Source organism: Bombyx mori, chromosome 7 (assembly GCF_030269925.1).
Source record: "Bombyx mori chromosome 7, ASM3026992v2".
NCBI lineage: Eukaryota > Metazoa > Arthropoda > Insecta > Lepidoptera > Bombycidae > Bombyx > Bombyx mori.
This window is the reverse complement of record NC_085113.1, coordinates 5,029,265-5,050,727: the sequence shown is the minus strand read 5'-3', so window position 1 is coordinate 5,050,727 and position 21,463 is coordinate 5,029,265. Positions and strand designations below refer to the sequence as shown.

The 21,463-nt window shown below is 41.4% G+C and overlaps 1 protein-coding gene across 4 annotated transcripts in view; it reads left to right on the top strand.

The window, feature by feature from the left end:
- LOC101740250 (klarsicht protein) overlaps positions 1–21,463 on the top strand; it is a 358,174-nt gene that overhangs the window by 287,698 nt on the left and 49,013 nt on the right. The gene's annotated exons all lie outside the window — the stretch shown is intronic.

Genomic DNA, 21,463 nt, shown 5'->3' with positions numbered 1-21,463 from the left:
GCCAACTACAAACCTTGGACCTAATTCAAGAGTACTCCAGGAATCGCAACGGACCTTGAAATAACTTTCTATTTAAGGTTTAATTGCCTTTTTATCAACACGAATATTCGTCCGGTAGTCGTAATACCACCATTATCGCTGACGTCTCAAGCTTAGATTCAATTTCTATGACATTTGTTCTTTTGTTTTGTATGTTTGTATGTTACTAGCGACCCGGCCTCGCTTCGCTTCGGAAACTGTAATTTATTATTGATTTCTCCACTATTTAATGGATGTTATTATACATATAAACCTTCCTTTTTAATCACTCTATCTATTAAAAAAAAACCGCATCAAAATCCGTTGCGTAGTTTTAAAGATTTAAGCATACATAGGGGTATAAGGACAGAGAATGCGACTTTGTTTTATACTATGTAGTGATTGCAATTGACAAGGTTGTAATAAAACAGGTCGTTATCCGCAACTTGAGGATTTAATTTGCGCCCTTACTTTGGGTGGGAAGGAGTATTAAACTACATTGAAGCTCGAAGGATGAAATCCGTCAATGTTTCCAGACTAGCAGCTAACCTCTGTAGGTAGCCACACCTTGGCTAAGGACATTTGCGGGTGTCACGTCTGCCAACACACGAACCCAACATAGTGATCTTTTGAAATGCTTTTGTTAATAAGTACCATTATTCGTTGGCCCTAAAGTTTATAGTAGATTCGTTTCAACTGAATGGTAATCTTTAGAATTTAGGTTTTAAACTTCTTACATAAAATTTGGTATTAAGTTCGACACCGTATTGTATATTTTATGCACTTACAAAAACTTTCGATTATATAAAGCAAATAAGTATAATATGGTTTGGGTTTAATGGATCCATATTTACATATGAACCCACTTCGCGGCCATACTTCGTAGCCTCGCCCGCCAAACTTCTAGAAAACGTTACCCGTCCGGCCCTTCTCTTAATTGCGATTGTTAAAATAACGAAAGCCACCAATTATCTTGTCCGCCTAAAGTAATGATCAACGCTTGTGTATTATTGCTTTATACAAAGAAGTAATCAGTGCCAGCTGTCAATTACATAGATAAGACCCGTCAGATTTTAGGCCCAACATTCGGTATGATTACGAAATTGCTTAAATTCTTTGCACGGCACATTGTCTTAATCGAGTCTGATGCTGTTATGATTGTTCATTGTTTCCTCAACCGCGAAATAGTCCCTAAAAATAAAAATGAAATCTTTTCCCTATATGCGTGGTATCCTACTGGTGGTAGGTCCTCTTCTGAGTCCGCACGGGTAGGTACCACCACCTCGCCTATTTCTGCCGTGAAGCAGTAATGCGTTTCGGTTTGAAGGGCGGGGCAGCCGTTGTAACTATACTGAGACCTTAGAACTTATATCTCAAGGTCAGTGGCGCATTAACGTCGTAGATGTCTATGGGTTCCAGTAACCACTTAACACCAGGTGGGCTATGAGCTCGTCCACCCACCTAATGCGTTCCTTAACTATTCGTCCGATTGTGATGAGATTAATGATGATGATAGGACTCCAAGGAATGTTTCTGTCATAGTACTGTCAATGTACGAAAGGTGGCGCGGGAGTAGTTTCAAAAAATCAATGTTTTTGATACCATTAGTTTCTCGAGATAGTTTCATTTCTCAACGCATTGGCATAAGGATCAAAATATACTGTTTCATTTCTCAACGCATTGGCATAAGGATCAAAATATACATTCTCTATTTTTCCTGAATACAATGAAACTTTGCGCGTGCAATTATTGCTGGCACATCCAGGTAGATTTTGGCAGAATACCATACACGATGGCTCGCGCGTAACTTGATTCAACAAATAGGTGTATTTCGTGTATTTTTTCACGACTGTCCAAGTAAAGTGTGGCCAGATTTCACTAATACAGTATAAAAGATATTTTGATAAAAAAAAATTATGGGTATTTATTATAGCAGAGATAGAAGAAATGGTTTACTTAACAAGTGCCTGCTTAGAACAAGTTTCTGTAATAAAATAATTATTTGTTCTATATTTATGGCCTCATTTGAGCCTGAGTTTCATGCCACAAGATTATCGGCGGTATTCACACTGCGGGCCCCGGTGATCTCTACGAGATCATTCATACCCCGAAATGCTGTTACGGCCTGGCCACGGGGATCGGCGGTGCGAACAGCGAAGCGGTGGACGAGGCGACCATTCGCGCAGCACCGTTTGCAGGCCACGGGTACTCACGTTCGCCGCCGCGACTAGTAAGGAAGTCCGACAGCGAAATTATCTCGATATTGCTTACAAATTAACACGTTAAACGCCGATAGAAAAAAATAAAAATCGTAAAAATACTTTTGGTCGTAATTTGTTTATTATGTTACGATACGTATAGAAAATAAGTTTTATTCAATTCTGTACATGGGTTACATAGTTACAGTCAAATACATAGCTGAGGTCACCGGTGCACCCCATGGCGCACAAATACAGAAAATATATTTTCCGGTACCCGGCGCCGCGCCGGCCACCCCGCCGGCCACCCGGTACACCAGTAGTGCGCTCGCGCTTACGGTGATAGAACGTGTGTTACTAGATCAATTACGTTCCTACTATCTTAGCTGTCATCATTTTCTTATTGAATAGTTAATGTGCGAGCCTTTAGATATGGATTTAGCTATGGAGGACTTCGAATTTACGCAGGATGAATGGAAGCAAATCAACGCGTTAGAAATTTCTTTTTCGATCGCTTCTATAAACAATGACGCTCTCGTAGAATCGGATAGTGAACCCATGCAATTACCGAAAAAGAAAAGACGTTTGGTTATCGCAAGTGATAGTGATAGTGACAGTGAGTCGGCTGAAAATTTTGTTGCCGCCAATATATCGCAAAATGACCGTATTTCCTCAAAATGGTCGAGGCCAAAAAGACGACAGCCATCAGTGATTCCTTTCACCGAGTTCGAGGGTATGAAACCTCCATATTCTAATTTGCTGAAAGAAGCTGGCCCTGACCAGTATTATGATCTATTGGTGCCTGAAGAAATTCTTGAAATGATTGCTGAGCAGACAAATTTGTTCGCAAGTCAAAACATCACAGCCAGGCAAACAAAGCCTGGATCAAGGTCTCATTCATGGAAGCCAACAAACAAGACAGAAATAAAACAGTTTCTTGGGCTGGTCTTGTTTATGGGCGTAGTAAAGCTGCCGAAATTAGCTTATTATTGGAGCAAAGACAAGATACTTGGACAAACTTTTCCAGCCACCGTTATGAGTAGGAACCGCTTCGAGTTACTACTGCAATACCTACACTTTAGCGACAATTTATCTGTCGACAGAAACGATCGTATTGCCAAAATAAGACCTTTAATCGATGCTCTCAATGCTACTTTCCAGAAATATTATTCACCTAAAGAAGATGTTTGTGTGGATGAAAGCCAAGTACCTTTCAGAGGTCGAATAATATTCAGGCAATACAATAAAAGTAAGCGACACAAGTATGGCATGAAGCTATTTAAGTTATGTACTGTTCCCGGATATACTTGCAAACTTAATTTGTATAGTGGGAAAAACATTGACGCAATAAATACTACGCCAACAAATCTGGTGATGGCACTATGTGAAAATATATTTGACAAAGGACACACGCTAGCAACTGATAATTGGTACACTAGCTTGCAACTGGCTTATCGGTTATTGGAGAAGCAAACCCATTTAATTGGCACATTGCGAAAAAACAGAAGAGGATTGCCTAAGGCTGTTGTTGATTCGAAACTGCAAAAAGGTGAAACAATGGCTATGGAGAATGAAGATGGAGTAACAGTGCTTAAATGGAAAGATAAGAGGGACGTGCTTATGCTGTCGACAAAGCATTCCGACAAAATTGCTGTGGTGGTGAAAAAAGGCAAACAGATTCGTAAACCAAAAGTTATTTTGGATTATAATAAATCGAAAGGGTCTGTAGACATGAGTGACCAGATGGGTGCCTATTCTTCGCCATTGCGGAAAACCGTAAAATGGTATAGAAAATTGGCAATAGAACTACTTCTAAATACGGCAGTTGTAAATGCTTGGGTCATGTACAATGAAAATAAGCAGAGCAAATCTTCAATTGTCGACTTTAGGAGGGCTCTCATAAATTATTTGACTCGGCCAGCAGATTCCCAAGAAATAATTATCAATGAAAGACCTAAAAGACTCAAGCATGTTCTAAAATTAAAGGAAGGAAAAGTAAGAGACACGCGTCGTTTTTGCGTGAAATGTTATAAAGATTCAGTACAGGCATTTGGTCGTAAAGTAGCTAAGAATAAAGCTAAGAAAATGAGTACGTACTGTGTGCAATGTAAGGGGGAGCCTCACTTTTGTCTAAAATGTTTCAATTATGTCCATCGCTAATATGTTGATGCTATAAAAGGTTTCTTATCTCATCTTTTACAGCATGTTTTGTCAAATATTATGGCTAATTATTTATATTTCTAATGGTTGTTTGTAATTATGCTTACTAATGAGAACTTTATTTTATTTTTCAGTAAAACTGATTTTTATGTTTGTATTTCATTAAAAAATAAAGACTGCTAATTTTCGTTTAAATAATAAAGACTAATTTGAATTATATATCCTGAATTTTTATTTTGGTTACTTTTTTCGCTATCTTTCATTTTTTCAATTCCTTACAAGGTATGTTTGTCCCACTGCGCAGTATAGTTCTACAGCGCCGTGCCGGTCACGGAGTACGAATAAAGTAACAGTCAGTATGGCCGGCGGCGAGAAAAAGTAGTTTGAATATGACTATACGTTGAGGTCACCGGTGACCCCCATGGCGCTATGATAGAGGAAGGGTGAGGTCACCGGTGACCCCCATGGCGTTTAGCGTGTTAATAGTTTTTTGGTTCAGGACCTATTATTTGGAAAAGATCGTGAAGTACATGATTTGAATAAGAATCGGAGTATACCTATAGATGGAGAATTCCACAAGAAGTACGAGCAATACTTTGGGTGACTAGACTTCCAAATAGCTGGTCTAGCTAGTATTTCAGCAAATTTTTTTTTATTGCTTTGATGGGTGGACGAGCTCACAGCCCACCTTGTGTTAAGTGGTTACTGGAGCCCATAGACATCTACAACGTAAATGCGCCACCCACCTTGAGATATAAGTTCTAAGGTCTCAAGTTCATCAGCTCATCGTTTCAATATTTGTTATTATTATTAAAATTTTATGTCTTTGTAATAAATAAATAAATAAATAAAAATAAAATAAAAAATAAAAAAGTATAGTTATAATGGCTGCCTCACCCTTCAAACCGAAACGCATTACTACTTCACGGCAGAAATAGGCAGGGTGGTAGTACCCACCCGTGTGGACTCACAAGAGGTCCTACCACCAGTAATTACGCAAATTATAATTTTGAGGATTTCATTTTTATTACACGATGTTATTCCTTCACCGTGGAAATCAATCGTGAACATTTGTTGAGTACGTATTTCATTACAAAAATTGCTACCCGCCTGATATTCGAACACCGGTGCATCGCTCAACACGATTGCACCGAACGTCCGTTAGGCCACGACGACTTTAAAAATATAAAATAAAAAATAAATAAAAAATATAAAAATTTCGGCGTTAATTTTTCGCGGCGAAAACAACTAAACTCATTTAATCACTGTACTATTCGCCGCGACTACCGCTCGACTCCGTGGCTCGCGCCGTCCGTATTCATGCATTTGTTTTGCTCGCCCGCCGCATCGCGCGATTCGCTCGGTACATTTCGCCGGTCGCTTCGCCGGTCGCCGGTGCGCGTGGCTTGTTAGGTACATTTCTATGCTCTTATTTTAGTCGCTAGACGCTTCGCCGTTCGCACCGCGCGAATATTCGTATCGGCGAATGTCCCGTGGCCAGGCTGTTATACAGATCAATAGGTAGATTTTTGCCACGTACCACCAGGCTTGGGAATGAACTCTCCTCCACGGTGTTTTCCGAGCGCTGTGACATGTCCTTCTTCAAACGAGGCTTGCGGAGAGTACTTTATGGTAGGCAGCGGCTTGGCTCTGCCCCTGGCATTGCTGACGTCCATGAGCGACGGTGACCACTTACCATCAGGTGGGCCGTATGCTCGTCTGCCTACAATGGCAATAAAAAAAAAGAAAAAAAAAGAAAAAAAGATCTATCTGTACTGACACGAAAGTAATGTTCCAAAATTGAAAAAAAAAATCTTATTTATTATGCGTTAATTATATTCTGCTATTAATAATTGTTAAAGTGCTCCCAAAAAATGAAAATTTAACTACAATCGCTATGATCGATACAAAAACACTTACTTTACAAACAGATAAACATATAAAAAAAATAGATTATCTAAGCCGTTAAGCTCTACTGGATTCGCAACCGTCGAGGCAGTAATAATGTCAATTACAGTATTTTGTTTATGATGGAAGAACGAATGGAGATTCCAACGATTTCGAAACATTTAAGTAGTTTTAAGGAAAACAATCGAACGACTCACTTGAGCATATACAGGGTGTCTCAGAAAGAATGGATAATCCAGAAACACCTCATAGTTGAGGAATTGGGGACACAAAATTAAAACAATATTCTCAGTGAGTACCTACCCAAATTACGTATTTAAAAAAATGTTGATATTTTCCATACTGCTGTGCGTTTCTGGAATATACAACAGCTACAAATAAATGAAATCCATATCTATAGGCTTTTGCTTTTTGGTATTATAATATTCTACATGGACTATGCTAAGGAATATGCAGGAAAACGTATGAGTAGCTAGTCTAATTTGTTATAAAAGTTAATCTGAACTTAAATTTAAATCATGAAATTTGGTATTTTTTCTTTATTTTTAATTTGGGTACTACCTCCTAAGAAATAAGTAGCTAGTCTAATTTGTTATAAAAGTTAATCTGAACTAAATTTTAATCATGAAATTTGATTATCTATTCTTACTGGGACACCCTGTATATTATTACGTTCAGTGTATCAAATTCAATAGACTGAGAATTGCAGTAAGTGGAAAGGAATTACTTGCAGTTAGTTTAATGATTCTACGAGTATTTCTACAGTTACATAGCTCCATTAGACAGATGATGACATTCTGGAAAAGTCTTAATTTCAGCGTATGCTAAACTCTACAAGAAACTAAAGCGAAAATTGTTAATTTTACGTTCGTTCTCATTATTATACGTAGGCGATAGTATAAGGGATATGATTTATTACTCTCTAGCAATAATTCTTCTTCTCAGTCGTACACTGCTGGCGGAGTGGTCGTGGTTACGCATGTCTTAATGTTTGGTTGCGGCTTTTGAGAGACTTCTCCATCTCTCTCTATTTGTGGCGGTACGTGTACACTCAGTAAGGGAACACTTCGTAGATAACTTAACCAAGTCTGTCCACCTTGTGGATGATCGGCCGCGAGAGCGTTGACCGTCTACTCTTCCTTGAACCACTAAACGTTCCAATGAGCTTTCATTACGATATGATTACATACGAATGATATGTCCAAACATATTAAGGATTCGCAATTGCACAATCGACGAAAGCCTTTGTTTGATTTGGAGCTCTTTGAGGATGGATACATTAGTGCGGTGAGCAGTCCATTTTATCCTCAGCATGCGTCTCCAACACCACATCTCAAGGGCGTCAATCTTTTTACGACATTTTTGATGGATCGTCCATGTTTCTGCTCCATATAGGAAAATAGAAAATATTAAGCACCTCATCAAGCGAACCTTATAACACTCTCGTATAAATACATAACTCTAAATATTGCGCCATAATTAATTGATACATTGTACGAATCAGATTTTATCTAATGCAAGATGAATCCATTACCGCTATATAAAGGTTATCGTTTCTTCCTGAATTCTCCAAACAATCGTGACCGCACCAAACCGAGTAGTAGCTCTCGTCTTGCGTAATGTTATTGTTAAGTTATCGACAAGAAAAAACTGATTCAACACGCTTCCAACCGCTTATATTGGACAAGCACGATCTCATAAACGAGCCGAGTATAAACTTATGAAGCACAAAGCTTTTTATGGATTGCATACTGTCAAAATTTATATCCACTTTATTACAGTTTTTTAAATGAACATTAAATTCTTCTAATGTAATATAGATGTTATAGCCGGACGCGGAGTTGGGCTTGTAAGGGGCTTATTTTTAGCATAATATTATAATAGTACTTAATAATTTCAATAATGTTTTTGTATTAACGAGTCAGGCGTTTTGGTGAAAACTGTAAGCCTGACTTTGTATTTAATGGAATAAATAAATAAAAAAAATCTTAAAAATTTGTTCATATACAAGGTTTCTATGGTTAGGTACAACGGGAATATTATCTTGTAAAATAAAATATTATTATTTTATATGTTCGACTAAAAGGTCAGTGATATTCTAATTAATGGCAATACACAAATAGGATTCAAGGAAAAATAATACACTTAGAAGTGTTGAAATAAGAATCTTTGGCAAAAAGGAATTCATTTAAATAAGTAAAACTGTATTTGTTTTATATTCGTGGCACCAATATATTATAATCAAGATCAATAGTGTCTATACAATAAATAATTGCGACTACTACGGTATCAAAAACAAAACTACATTTGCCTTAAACTGTTATACGGCAGCGTGTTAATGCGAATCAACTGTTATTTACTGGTGGTAGGACCCCTTGTGAGTCCGCTAGGTTGGGTACCACTACCCCGTTCTATTTCTGCTGTGAAGCAGTAATGCGTTTCGGCTTGAAGGGTGGGGCAGCCGTTGTAACTATACTGAGACCTTACAACTCATATCCCAAGGTGGATGGCGGCATTTACGTCGTAGGTGTCTATGGGCTCCAGTAACCACTTAACACCGGGCAGGCTGTGGGCTCGTCCACCCATCTAAGCAATAAATAAACTAAAAAACCTCATCTGTGCACTTCCGTATATCACAACTAAGGTGTTAAAACGTACTGTAACAAATGCATCACGATCACACATCACGATATCGATCCACGTAAATGCCACGCAGACGTCCTTCCTATAAATGCATTGACTGCCTTGACTATAATAACCTTTTGGTATTTAGCGTAAGCATAATCGAAGACATTCGAACTGTAAACTGTAACTGTAAGAGAGACGTTGACGTGTAACAAAATAGTATAATATACTTGCGGTAACTGTCATCTTCAATTGACGTACATTATTCTAATGTTGTCAGCCTGTATTCAAGGAGAAAACATTCTCTTTGGAATAAACTGACGCTGACGGATAGCAGGAATATTGGAAGTTTTTTTTATTTTTTATTTATTGCCCTTGTAGGCAGGCGAGCATACGGCCCCACCTGATAGTGAGTGGTTACCGTCGCCCATGGACTTCAGCAATGCCAGGGGCAGAGCCAAGCCGCTGCCTACCGCTTAATACTCTCCACAAGCCTCGTTTGTGTTACTTACAAATTGAAGGTAACAACAGCTCTCTGTAAATGAAGACATCACGATGCTACTATGTAGTAGACACGTAGGTTTAAAACATTACATTTTGGGAGTATATTTTTTCATTTAGTGACACTAAAGCGTAATTGACGTAGTTTCAACAAAATAAGACCATAAAAAATGTGTTTTCTGTTTGTATATAGGTACTCGTATTGTTGGCGACAGCGGCGTCGCCCCATAATTATAGAATAAGTTGAAGAATATAATAGAATATAGAATAGAATAATAGATTTATATAGATACGTACATAGACATAGAGTTATAACAAATAGATAAATAACAAATAGATAAATTATATAGAGTGCATATAGATAGATAAGGATATAGATAACGTGCACATAGATTTACTAAGAATAGAACCTAAGTTGCTTTGAAATAAATAGTATACACTTTTGCTTTATTATTCCCGATAGTTTTAAGATTAGCATATTAACTTAAATGAACACGCGCCCGGCCCGCGTCCCGAAACGATGTAACAAACAGCATTTATCTGTGTTCAGGACCGGGTATTTTGTTTATACGGGCGCGTCATATAGATTAAGCATAGAATAAGTTATATGTATCGATAGGGATTACAACATAGAATAGTTAAGTATAAGGCATTAGTATATACATTTATTAAATAAATAGATATAACGAATAAACCGAGCCGATCATAGTGAAAATGATCTCGACGAGAGCCGTATTTTACACGAGATCTCTGTAGGGTAACATTCCGAGGTAGTTAAGCGACCCTGCGACGCTGTCAGGTACCTCGTGTCCTGGTGAAACTGGAAAGGCCTCCGGGCCACCAGTAATCTTTCAATCATATAAAAAAAATAAAAAAAAAAAAAAAAAAATGTCAGGTACCTGCCGACCTACCGACCGACCCTCGACCGACTACCTGCCAACCGCCGGCCGCCGACCCTCCGAACGAAGATTACATAAAAAAAAGCACGAGTAAAGACATCAGCGCCTCGAAGATATTTATTGAAGACTCGAAGACCATTGAAAAGATCGTCGGTTATTGAATTCGGTTGTATTGACAGATCGGTCGGCTCGGTTTACGTTAATTAGTAAAGTTTTGAGTTTTAATTTCGAGTGAGCTTGTACGATATCGTACACCTCAGGACCCTACATCGACTGCTTCAGATCGACACGAATAATCGCCACGAGACGGGCATCCGGCGTCTTATAGGATTTCAAGAAATCTTATAAGATTCATAAACCCGTCCAACCTGGGTTGGCGTCACTCGCCTTATCGACACGGGTGACGTGCTGCGTACCCAACAGCTGGTCCTTCGAGCCGGATGCAGCGATTATTCAACGATGCCGATCACCAGGAGCAACAAGGGATCATCGAGGGAACAGCCACTCGAACCTGCGGTTCAAGAATCCAGTCCGGAGGCAACAGAAGCGACGTCGTACGAAACATACGAGAGCTCCGCGACCGGTACGACCCAGAACACAAAACTTGAAGAGATAACGACGCGGACACGTGGTGAAAATAGACCCGCGTCGAAGAAATCGCTACGACGTAAGGAACTGGCAGCGAGAGCGGAGCTGGCGGAAAAAGAATTGATAGAAGCACAAGCAGCCACTATAGCCGCCAGACTCCGCCTGGAATTGATACAGGCCGAAAACGAAGACGACGATGATTCCATTATAGAAGAGCCAAAGGACCGGGATGATCAGATCAGGGCCTGGGTCCAGACGTCGGCGGGCAGTATGGACAAGGAGCCCGCAAGCGAGCACATTGAGAACCGCCCCGTCAGCAAGGCCAACATGAAAGAGTGCGGCAACAGGGACCTGGCTAAGGCGATATTAGAAGCAGTGAGGAGCGCGACGACCAAGGAGCTGCCACCACAACCCGACTACATGCACCAGTTGCCGACGTTCGAAGGCGACTGCAGGGAGTGGGTGGCCTTCAAGGCCGTCTACGAGGATACCGCTCCACTCTTCTCAAGCGCTCAAAACATGGCGCGGCTGAGAAGAGCGCTGAAGGGACAAGCCAGGGAAGGAGTCCGCAGCCAGCTGTACTCCGAGAGCACACCGGAGGAAGTAATGGAATCACTGCGGCGGTGCTATGGAAGGGCGGACGCTTTAGTCTTAGCGGAGTTAGACCGCATACGAAGACTTCCGACGATAAGCGACTCCGCCTACGACATTTGCTCACTGGCGAGCAATGTTAACAATACCGTCGCAGCGATCAGGGGGCTGCGGAAACCCCAATATTTGATGTCGCCCGAACTGCTGAAGAGCATCGTCGACAAGATGCCGACCATCCTGAGGTTCCGGTGGTACGACCACATTATCGATAAAACTGAAGGAGACCCGGACCTCAACACGATGTGCAGCTTCCTGAACAAGATGGCGGACCGATGCGGGCCACACGCCGTGGCTGAGGTGGCAGCAAAAAGACAACCATCGAGGCGACAGGCGACGCACGCGACAACCGACTGCACCGAGCGCGCAACTTCGGACAGAGTAATAATAGACAAGCCGGCGTGCCCGCAGTGCAAGGAAGGACACCCGCTGTATGATTGTCCGAGGTACGAGAGAGCTACGGTGCAGGAACGATGGAGAATGGCAAAGGAGTCGCGCCTGTGTTACAAGTGCCTCGACGGTAAGCACCGGAAGCAATCGTGTCAACGACCGCCATGTCGCACGTGCAAGCGCTGGCACCACCACTCGCTACACAACGAGAAGCCGGAGACAGAGCCAGCAGAGAACAGGGAAATCGCGAACAACGTGCGACTTCCCATCAACTGCACACAGATCAGCAGGGCGTACTTGAAGATGGTGCCCGTTGAAGTGTACGGGCCATCGGGATCGACGACGGTGCTGGCCCTGCTGGACGAAGGCTCCACGGTAACTCTCCTGGACTCGAGCGTGGCGAAGCAGATCGGCCTGAAGGGACCCAAGGAGACGCTCCGCCTCGAGACCGTGGGCGGGAAGACCCTAACGAAGAAGGACTCGATGAAGCTTAACATCCGAGTTCGAGGGCTTCACCAGCGGCAAAAGAGGACGATCGTCGGAGCGCGCACAATGGATGACATGAGCCTTGCACCCCAGCGACTGAAGAGGGAAACCATCGAAGGCTACGCGCACCTGAGGAGCCTGGCGGACCAGTTATGTTACGATGAACAATCCCCCCAACTCTTGATCGGGCAGGACAACTGGGGACTCATCGCCGCCAAGACGACGCGCAGGGGCAGGAGGAACCAGCCGGTAGCCTCATTCACCCAATTGGGATGGGTGCTACATGGTCTCGACGGCAACAACGCAAAAGAGGTCAACTTCCTCACCTGCGCCCATGTATCGATGCGCGAAGAGGCCTTGGACAGACTGGTGAAGGAGCACTTCACGATAGAGTCCCACCCAATCGTCCGAGCACGGATATGGAGGCGAAGGCGTTTGACATCTTGTAGAAGGAGGACGACAGTGGTTGGAGACGCGATGACGGCCGCTTCGAAGCTCGGACCTACAATCCCTGTTCGAAGCGTTGTTGCGGTTCCGAAAAAGGCTCGTCATGGTTGTCGCGGACATCAAGGAGAGGTTCCTGCAGATAAGGATCAGGGACGAGGACCGCGACAGCCTGAGATTCCTCTATAGAGAAGATTGATGCGAGGCCGCTCCAAAAGAGTATAGAATGACGTCGGTCATATTCGGAGCGGCCTGTTCACCGAGCACGGCGTCGTTCGTTACAAATAAGAATGCCAAGGAGTACAAACATCGTGCTAATAGAAGGGAAAGCGCTCATTCAGAGCATTTGGCGGAGCGGGATCGACTGGGACGACGTCATCCTGGAAAAGGACGAGGTGGCGTGGAAACGCTATATGGAGAACCTTCGCATGTTGCAAGGCCTCCGAATAGCAAGATGCTTCTCGTACTGTAACACTGAGGGGGAGCTGCACACGTTCACCGACGCCAGCGAGAAGGCCTACGCGTGTGCAGTCTATTGGCGTCAGAGGACAGACGAGAGCACCTACCGCGTCACGCTTCTAGCAGGGAAAGCCAGGGTGACCCCACTGAGACCAGTCTCTATCCCAAAGCTGGAGCTGCAAGCTGCACTGCTGGGGACAAGGATGGCGCAGGCGATAGCGGACGAATTGGACATCGCGGTCGGTGGAAGGACGTACTGGACTGACTCCAGCACAGTCCTGACATGGATAAAGACCGACCCACGCACGTTCAAGCCTTTCGTCGCGCACCGACTTGCCGAGATAGAAGAGTCAACGAAGCCCCAAGAATGGCGATGGGTGCCTGGCTCGCAAAACCCAGCAGACGACGCAACTAGAGAGGCGCCGGCGGATTTCGACCATAGGCATCGGTGGTTTAACGGACCCGAGTTCCTGACGTGGGATGAATCGCGCTGGCCCAAGCCGCGAACATTCAAGCAAGAACCGTCTGGAGAAGAGAAAGAGGCCTTCCTGGTGGCCACGGCGAGGACCGCTGACGCTCGACCCACGCCCGATCCGCACAGATTCTCGAGCTGGGTCAAGTTATTGAGAGCAACAGCCAGGGTCCTCCAATTTATTGAGCTGTGTCGACCCCGGAAGGAGAGCGCCTGCGTGTCCAGACAATTGAAGCAGCAAGATCCCACGTGGAGGACGACACGAACGAAGCAACCCCGATCCACATGGCAGTTAAGGACCCCGGAAGCACCTAAAGAAGCGTAGCTTCTGCTTGATCCAATCACCTTGAAGGAAGCGGAGAAGATCCTACTGAGAGGCAGTCAAGGAGATAGCTTCGGTGAAAAGATCCCGAACGTCACCCCAAGTTGCGACGGCTCGACGTCGTGATGGAGGATGGCCTGCTGCGCCTGCGCGGACGTATCGACGCAGCGCAATACATAGATGCAGGCTGCAAGCGACCGATCGTGCTGGACGGGAAGCACGTGATAGCGAGATTATTGATCAAACACTATCACGAGGCGTTACAGCACGGTAACCACGCAACGGTGATGAACGAGGTGCGGCAGCGCTACTGGATCCTAGGTCTAAGATCGATCATTCGAGCGACGGCCGTCCGATGCCAGTGGTGCAAGGTCTATCGGAGTACACCACGACTACCGCCCACCGGAGACCTGCCGATAGAGCGGCTACGACATGGAGAGCCGCCGTTCACCTGTGCTGCTGTCGATTATTTCGGGCCGATGACGGTGACTGTAGGACGACGTCACGAGAAGAGGTGGGGCGTGCTGTTCACATGCCTCACCACGAGAGCAGTCCACATGGAGCTAGCAGCGTCACTGACGGCAGACTCAATGCTGTTAGCGCTGCGCAGGATGGCCGCCCGGCGAGGAACGCCCAAAGTCATTTACAGCGACAATGGGACTAACTTCGTCGGCGCCAACAAGGAGCTTAAGCAGGCAATCGAGAATGCAAGGGAAGCAGACGTCGTGTCACGGGCCGCTCAGATGAACATAAAATGGAAGTTCATCCCGCCAGGAGCGCCGAACATGGGAGGCGCGTGGGAACGTTTGGTGCGGTCCGTGAAGACCGCGCTGGCGGTCACACTGAAGGAAAGACACCCGAGGGAAGAAGTTCTGCACACTCTTCTGTTGGAGGCGGAGCACGTCGTCAACTCGCGACCGCTCGTGGCCAGGGAAGAGAGTTGGGAGTCAGAAGCACTCACGCCGAACCACTTTCTCATAGGGAGGTCCTGCGGAGCTCCGAGCATCGGCGACTACAGAGACGAAGACCTGACCGGCAAAAGGACATGGAGAGTGGCGCAGCGTATGGCGGACCACTTCTGGAGTAGGTGGGTCAAGGAATACCTGCCTACGCTGCTGCCCAGGAAGATCGACGGGAGAGCAGCTGGCGAGGACTTGCAGTGTGGGGATACCGTCCTCATAGTGGACTCCACGCTGCCACGCAACACATGGCCGCGCGGGCAAGTTGTCCACACCTACCCAGGCCCCGACAACCGTGTACGAACTGTCGACGTCAGAACGAGCGGCGGTCTGCTTAAGAGACCTGCCTCCAAGATGATCCTGCTGGTGCCTGCAACGAGCGACGAGCCCACGCCCATAGAGTCGCCACTACAAGGAGTCGGTGCTACGCACGAGGGGGAGGATGTTGGCGACAGCGGCGTCGCCCCATAATTATAGAATAAGTTGAAGAATATAATAGAATATAGAATAGAATAATAGATTTATATAGATACGTACATAGACATAGAGTTATAACAAATAGATAAATAACAAATAGATAAATTATATAGAGTGCATATAGATAGATAAGGATATAGATAACGTGCACATAGATTTACTAAGAATAGAACCTAAGTTGCTTTGAAATAAATAGTATACACTTTTGCTTTATTATTCCCGATAGTTTTAAGATTAGCATATTAACTTAAATGAACACGCGCCCGGCCCGCGTCCCGAAACGATGTAACAAACAGCATTTATCTGTGTTCAGGACCGGGTATTTTGTTTATACGGGCGCGTCATATAGATTAAGCATAGAATAAGTTATATGTATCGATAGGGATTACAACATAGAATAGTTAAGTATAAGGCATTAGTATATACATTTATTAAATAAATAGATATAACGAATAAACCGAGCCGATCATAGTGAAAATGATCTCGACGAGAGCCGTATTTTACACGAGATCTCTGTAGGGTAACATTCCGAGGTAGTTAAGCGACCCTGCGACGCTGTCAGGTACCTGCCGACCTACCGACCGACCCTCGACCGACTACCTGCCAACCGCCGGCCGCCGACCCTCCGAACGAAGATTACATAAAAAAAAGCACGAGTAAAGACATCAGCGCCTCGAAGATATTTATTGAAGACTCGAAGACCATTGAAAAGATCGTCGGTTATTGAATTCGGTTGTATTGACAGATCGGTCGGCTCGGTTTACGTTAATTAGTAAAGTTTTGAGTTTTAATTTCGAGTGAGCTTGTACGATATCGTACACCTCAGGACCCTACATCGACTGCTTCAGATCGACACGAATAATCGCCACGAGACGGGCATCCGGCGTCTTATAGGATTTCAAGAAATCTTATAAGATTCATAAACCCGTCCAACCTGGGTTGGCGTCACTCGCCTTATCGACACGGGTGACGTGCTGCGTACCCAACACGTATAATAATTAAAATTCATGTGTTTTTCCTTTTAATTAAAATAACTATGACTATAATAAAATTTTAAACAAATCCGAACAAACTTCACGTTAACCAGCTTCAACCGGTTTTACGAAAAGTAATTAGAATCACGTTGAGTTCAAAACTCAAGAAACTTGGAAATGTATAATTAGCCGCCCACAAAAAAATACCAAAACAAAATTAGGTGCTAAATAAACATTCATACAATTTATAGCAGATTGTATCCAATTTCTTTTTTTTTTTTAAATCTGAAACATATGCAGATGTAATTATGCATAATGATTGGATCATGTGGCAGTGGCCATTATAAAGGTGTAATAAACCAAATGTTTTATCAATTAATTCGATTTTTGTTTACTCTTTGGGAATCTGAATAATTTATAGAAATTTTATTCAAGCATAAAACTTTATTGCAACATTAATGTTATTGACTACAAGCATACGTATACATGTACATATATCTCGGAATAAAAACCACAAAAAGATGTTCTTTTTCGGTTGAATCGCGAGTCTTTTATTGTCATTATATTATTTCCAATATTTCATCTCCACGAAAATTGTATAGTAATCGAAACATATGAAAGAATTAACAACAAAAGACGCGAGATTAAACCGTAAAAGTAGGTTTAATTAAGTCTACGACTCGCGTATACTGAAGACTAAGACGCATAAAGTCGTATCTTCTTTCAGATTACTTGTATGCGGTTGGTTGTTTTTTTTTTTACTGCTTAGATGGGTGGACGAGCTCACGGTCCACCTATTTCGAACACGCGAATAAATTTTTAGACCTATAATTTAAATAAACATTAGAAAAGCTGTCTCATCTTTTAAACCGAAATGGGTATACCTAAGCAGTAAGATTTTTTCTCACGACTGTACCACTAGGACTAGGAAGAATATTTGGAATAGCCTATAAATCCTAATAAAAGTACTGCTTTTGACAGTTTTAAATTAAAACTACCTTAAGCAATAACTATGAAACGAATTCGTATAAGTGGTACCTCAATAAAACCCATAAGTTTATGATTACTCTAACTGAATGGTGATTTCTCAGGCAATTTGAAAACGAACCGACGAAGCGGAGACCGATCTCGATAAATACGTAATTTGGTATGTAATCTTTTAGGTATGTACGTATAGATATTTATATTGAGTGTAACGACTCTGATTGTGGATTTCACTTGAAGCGTTTTACAAGGGGCGATTTACCGTAAGTCACACACGACTGCACACGATATGTCGTTCGCAGCCTTTTAATCGTGTGACTACTCTGCAACTAAGAGAAAATAAAGTTATGACCGTTCTGGATATCCGCTAATAATCTAATTACCGTAAGGTTTATTGAGTAAAATAAGCGCAAATACTTACAATCTTAGTAAAACGCCCGCGTAATCGCGAAGTCAGTTTTCTATTTACTAATTGTATTATTACCCGCGTGACGTAAAAAGTAAATAAAGATATTTTATATTGGACGGATATAAGTGTTGTCGTTTTTCGTCTTCATTGTCATTATGTAGTTTTGTCTCTGGACCTATTGCGTTGCGTCGTGTAAAGGCTTATGTTAGTTTCGATACAACTACAGCTTAAACAATGCCTGTTAAAAAAGGGATTTGTTAAATATTAATCTTGCAGTGTCGTTGATCGTGTAAACGTCAAACGGTTTTGTTTTGCGCTTAATAATAAAAACATTGTTCTTTATTCTTTATTGTACACACAGTTAATATTACAGTAACTGCGATAAGATATAAAAATGGCGAGCTTAACTTAACAATTGAGTTTATACCAGCTAACCGTGCTTAACGAAGGAAAGCTTTACATTAGTAGAAGAATACAATCTAATCAATTTATAATTTACAATCTAAACAATAACAATAATAAAATAAAAAAAAACACTAATACATAATATATCAGACTATATACATAAACACATAAATAACGTAGACATATACATACACGTACATATATAATTCAATATATAAAATAAATACATATAAGTAATACTAAATTGATAGATAATGCTCCTTTAATGCCTTCCTGAATACTTCAAGTGAGGGACTTGCACTTGTTTTGCATATTTTCTCGATAATAACTATGATTCGGTTGTTTTTTTTCAGGATTCCGTACCCGTAAAACACGAAATTGTTTTCGCCATTTTTACCTATATTTAGGCATTTAATAGGCATTCTAGAGTCGAAAACAATTGGCATTCTTTATTTCATATTTGGTATCCGCTTTACAACAACATTACGAAACCTGATTACAGTGATAAAAATCAAGTGTACATCCGCAAATAGTGTATAATTAGCAGGTTCTTACATACGTTGGCAGATTTCCAAGTACATATATATATATGTATTTTAGATAACTTATATTTAAGTTACTTTTGAAGCTACTAATTAGTCAGTTTAACTTTTAAACTACATACGAGTTTATGGTGAAAAAGGATTTCAAAAACATTGAATACATTTAAGATGTCGGAAATTTTAACAGTAGCTATTTATACGGAATCTGGCAGTGTGAGTGGGCCACGCTTTTACCACCGTTTTTTTAATGATTATCACGTACTAATTATAATTAACTCATTTCACTAATCACCAATAAATTCATAAATCTACCTATTCGGTAAGACTTTCTCGTTATAAAATTTCCTTCAAACACAAATCTTGTACTAAATTCCCATTTAACCATGAAATTCCAATGAGTTGTTCAGACGGTCATTAAAATAATAATGTTATCGATCACCAACGAATGTGCTTTCACTATACGGAACTCGTCAATATACATATAACACATAACTATTTCATCTATAGCTGTCATTGCGTTATTTAATTTCGTATGATGTATCAAGATCGATGTGTTTGAGAATGCAGGTATGCAAGTGTAGGGTGACCATGCTTTTATGCTACGAGGAATGTATGCAATTGTTTTGTCATAAAAAAATTACAGTGTCTTTCGGTTACATTGTTGTCTCGGGAATCAATGTTGACCTATGTAAGTGTAATTATTAAATATATTTTTTCCTATCAATGCTGATAGCCTTGAGAGGCTATTTCAGCTTCTTTTTGATATGTAGCCCTAGCAAAAGCAGTGCTTCGCAAAATCTACCACCAGATTGGAAACGCGACCCACTAAGAAGATCCGGCGAGAAACTCAGTGGGCTGTGTCTATGGGTTAATTTACTCGTCGAGCCCTTCGTCGCAAGCGACGGGTTCGGCGAGGACGGTGATCGGTGCTTGAGGTACCTAAAAGCACCGTTATTGGATCGGGAGGATCCGTAATGATGTGTTGTAATTATAGAGTGGGATTTTATACTATAGTAGAACGAAGGTATATAAAGAGAGAACTTTTTTTTTTTTAATTCCACGATTATTGTACGCTCGTAGTTAGTCTCATGCGCTATAGAAAGAATATGGGGCAATGATGTGGGTATGTGGTGAATGAAGAGCTCACCTTTCAGTATTTGCACGTTTGTAGCGGTTAGCGATAGCTTAGTTTCTATGATAATAGAACACAAAATATTTGACAGATTCCTGAATCCCGCTAACGACAGTTTCAAGATAAGTTTATAAATATGTACATATACATACAAGCTTCGATATCCAAGTTCGGCTCGCCAATCTATAGAACATCTGCTATTTGTATTACTTCCAAATGTTAATAAATATTTTCGAACTTTTAAACTCTTCTGAATTTTTTTAAGAATTTTATGGACTATACTATGTACTCTATAAAAATTAGAACCGGAATTAGGTTTATTATTAAAAAAATCATGGTAACAGCAGTAAATGCATATCCGTCTAGTCGTTCGCGTCCGTCCACAGGGATTATCTTTAGTAAACCTCTTGTAAAAATGAATAATTATAAAAAAAATCTAATATAAAAAAAGGCGTGCCCGCTGAGTTTCTTGCCAGTTCTTCTCAGGACGGAGACTAGTTTTTGTGAATTGGCGGTAGTTCTTTTTAACGTTCAACAAGTATGTACTTTCATTTATGTTGAATAAAAAAATTTTTTTTATTTTATTAATTGATTGATATAACAATACTTTTTTATTTATTTTCACCATTGGTCTCTGGATACATGACTGTATATCATTTAAAGTCGTCATCGCCGATATGGTACCCGGTGTACTGATATCATGTGTTGCGAATATGTCTGTGATCAAATCCCGTAACAGATTTTTAACCTAATTCAAAAGAAGGACAAAGGATTCAATTCGAGCATTTTTATGTGTATTTTTATAATTCAGTCTTTCTTTCAGACTTTTTTCAAGATGAACCGTTTTTTATTATTTATTTAAAAGCTGGTACTTCTCGTGTATTTCATTTTGTTGAATTCGATTTTATTTAAAATAGTTCTCTAAAGTCTAAATTACTTTCACGGTAAAGGAATAGCATCGTATAATAAGAAGAATAATCAAAGCCACAAATATGTACTTTGCGTAATTACTAAGGCTTTACTAAAGCAGACTGTATTGTATGTTTGTAAGGTGGCAGGCGGTATTGTAAGGTGGGATCTACCGGTTTGATTTGAAGCCGTCATACATGCCAGTTTGAAGGATTGGGATCGTCGTTATACTATACAATTGAGACGCAAATCTCGTGCTTTTTTATTTATTTATTTGGGAAACAAACAGTACAATACAAACATATAATATTTAAAAAAATATAGCTAATACAATAACCAAATATGTTTCCACAATCAAAATCACATATAAGTAGAAAGTGAACAGAGAAGAGAAATTTAGAAATTTAAATTACAAAAAAAACAAAACCCCCTAACTATTCACTGGTAGCCTAGCGGGCTATTCCAACGCCCGGACGGGTAGGTAAGCTAACTAGTTCAATCTGAGAGAATTTGTTAACACTAGCCTTAGCAAGAGCAATGTTTAGCAGAAAGAA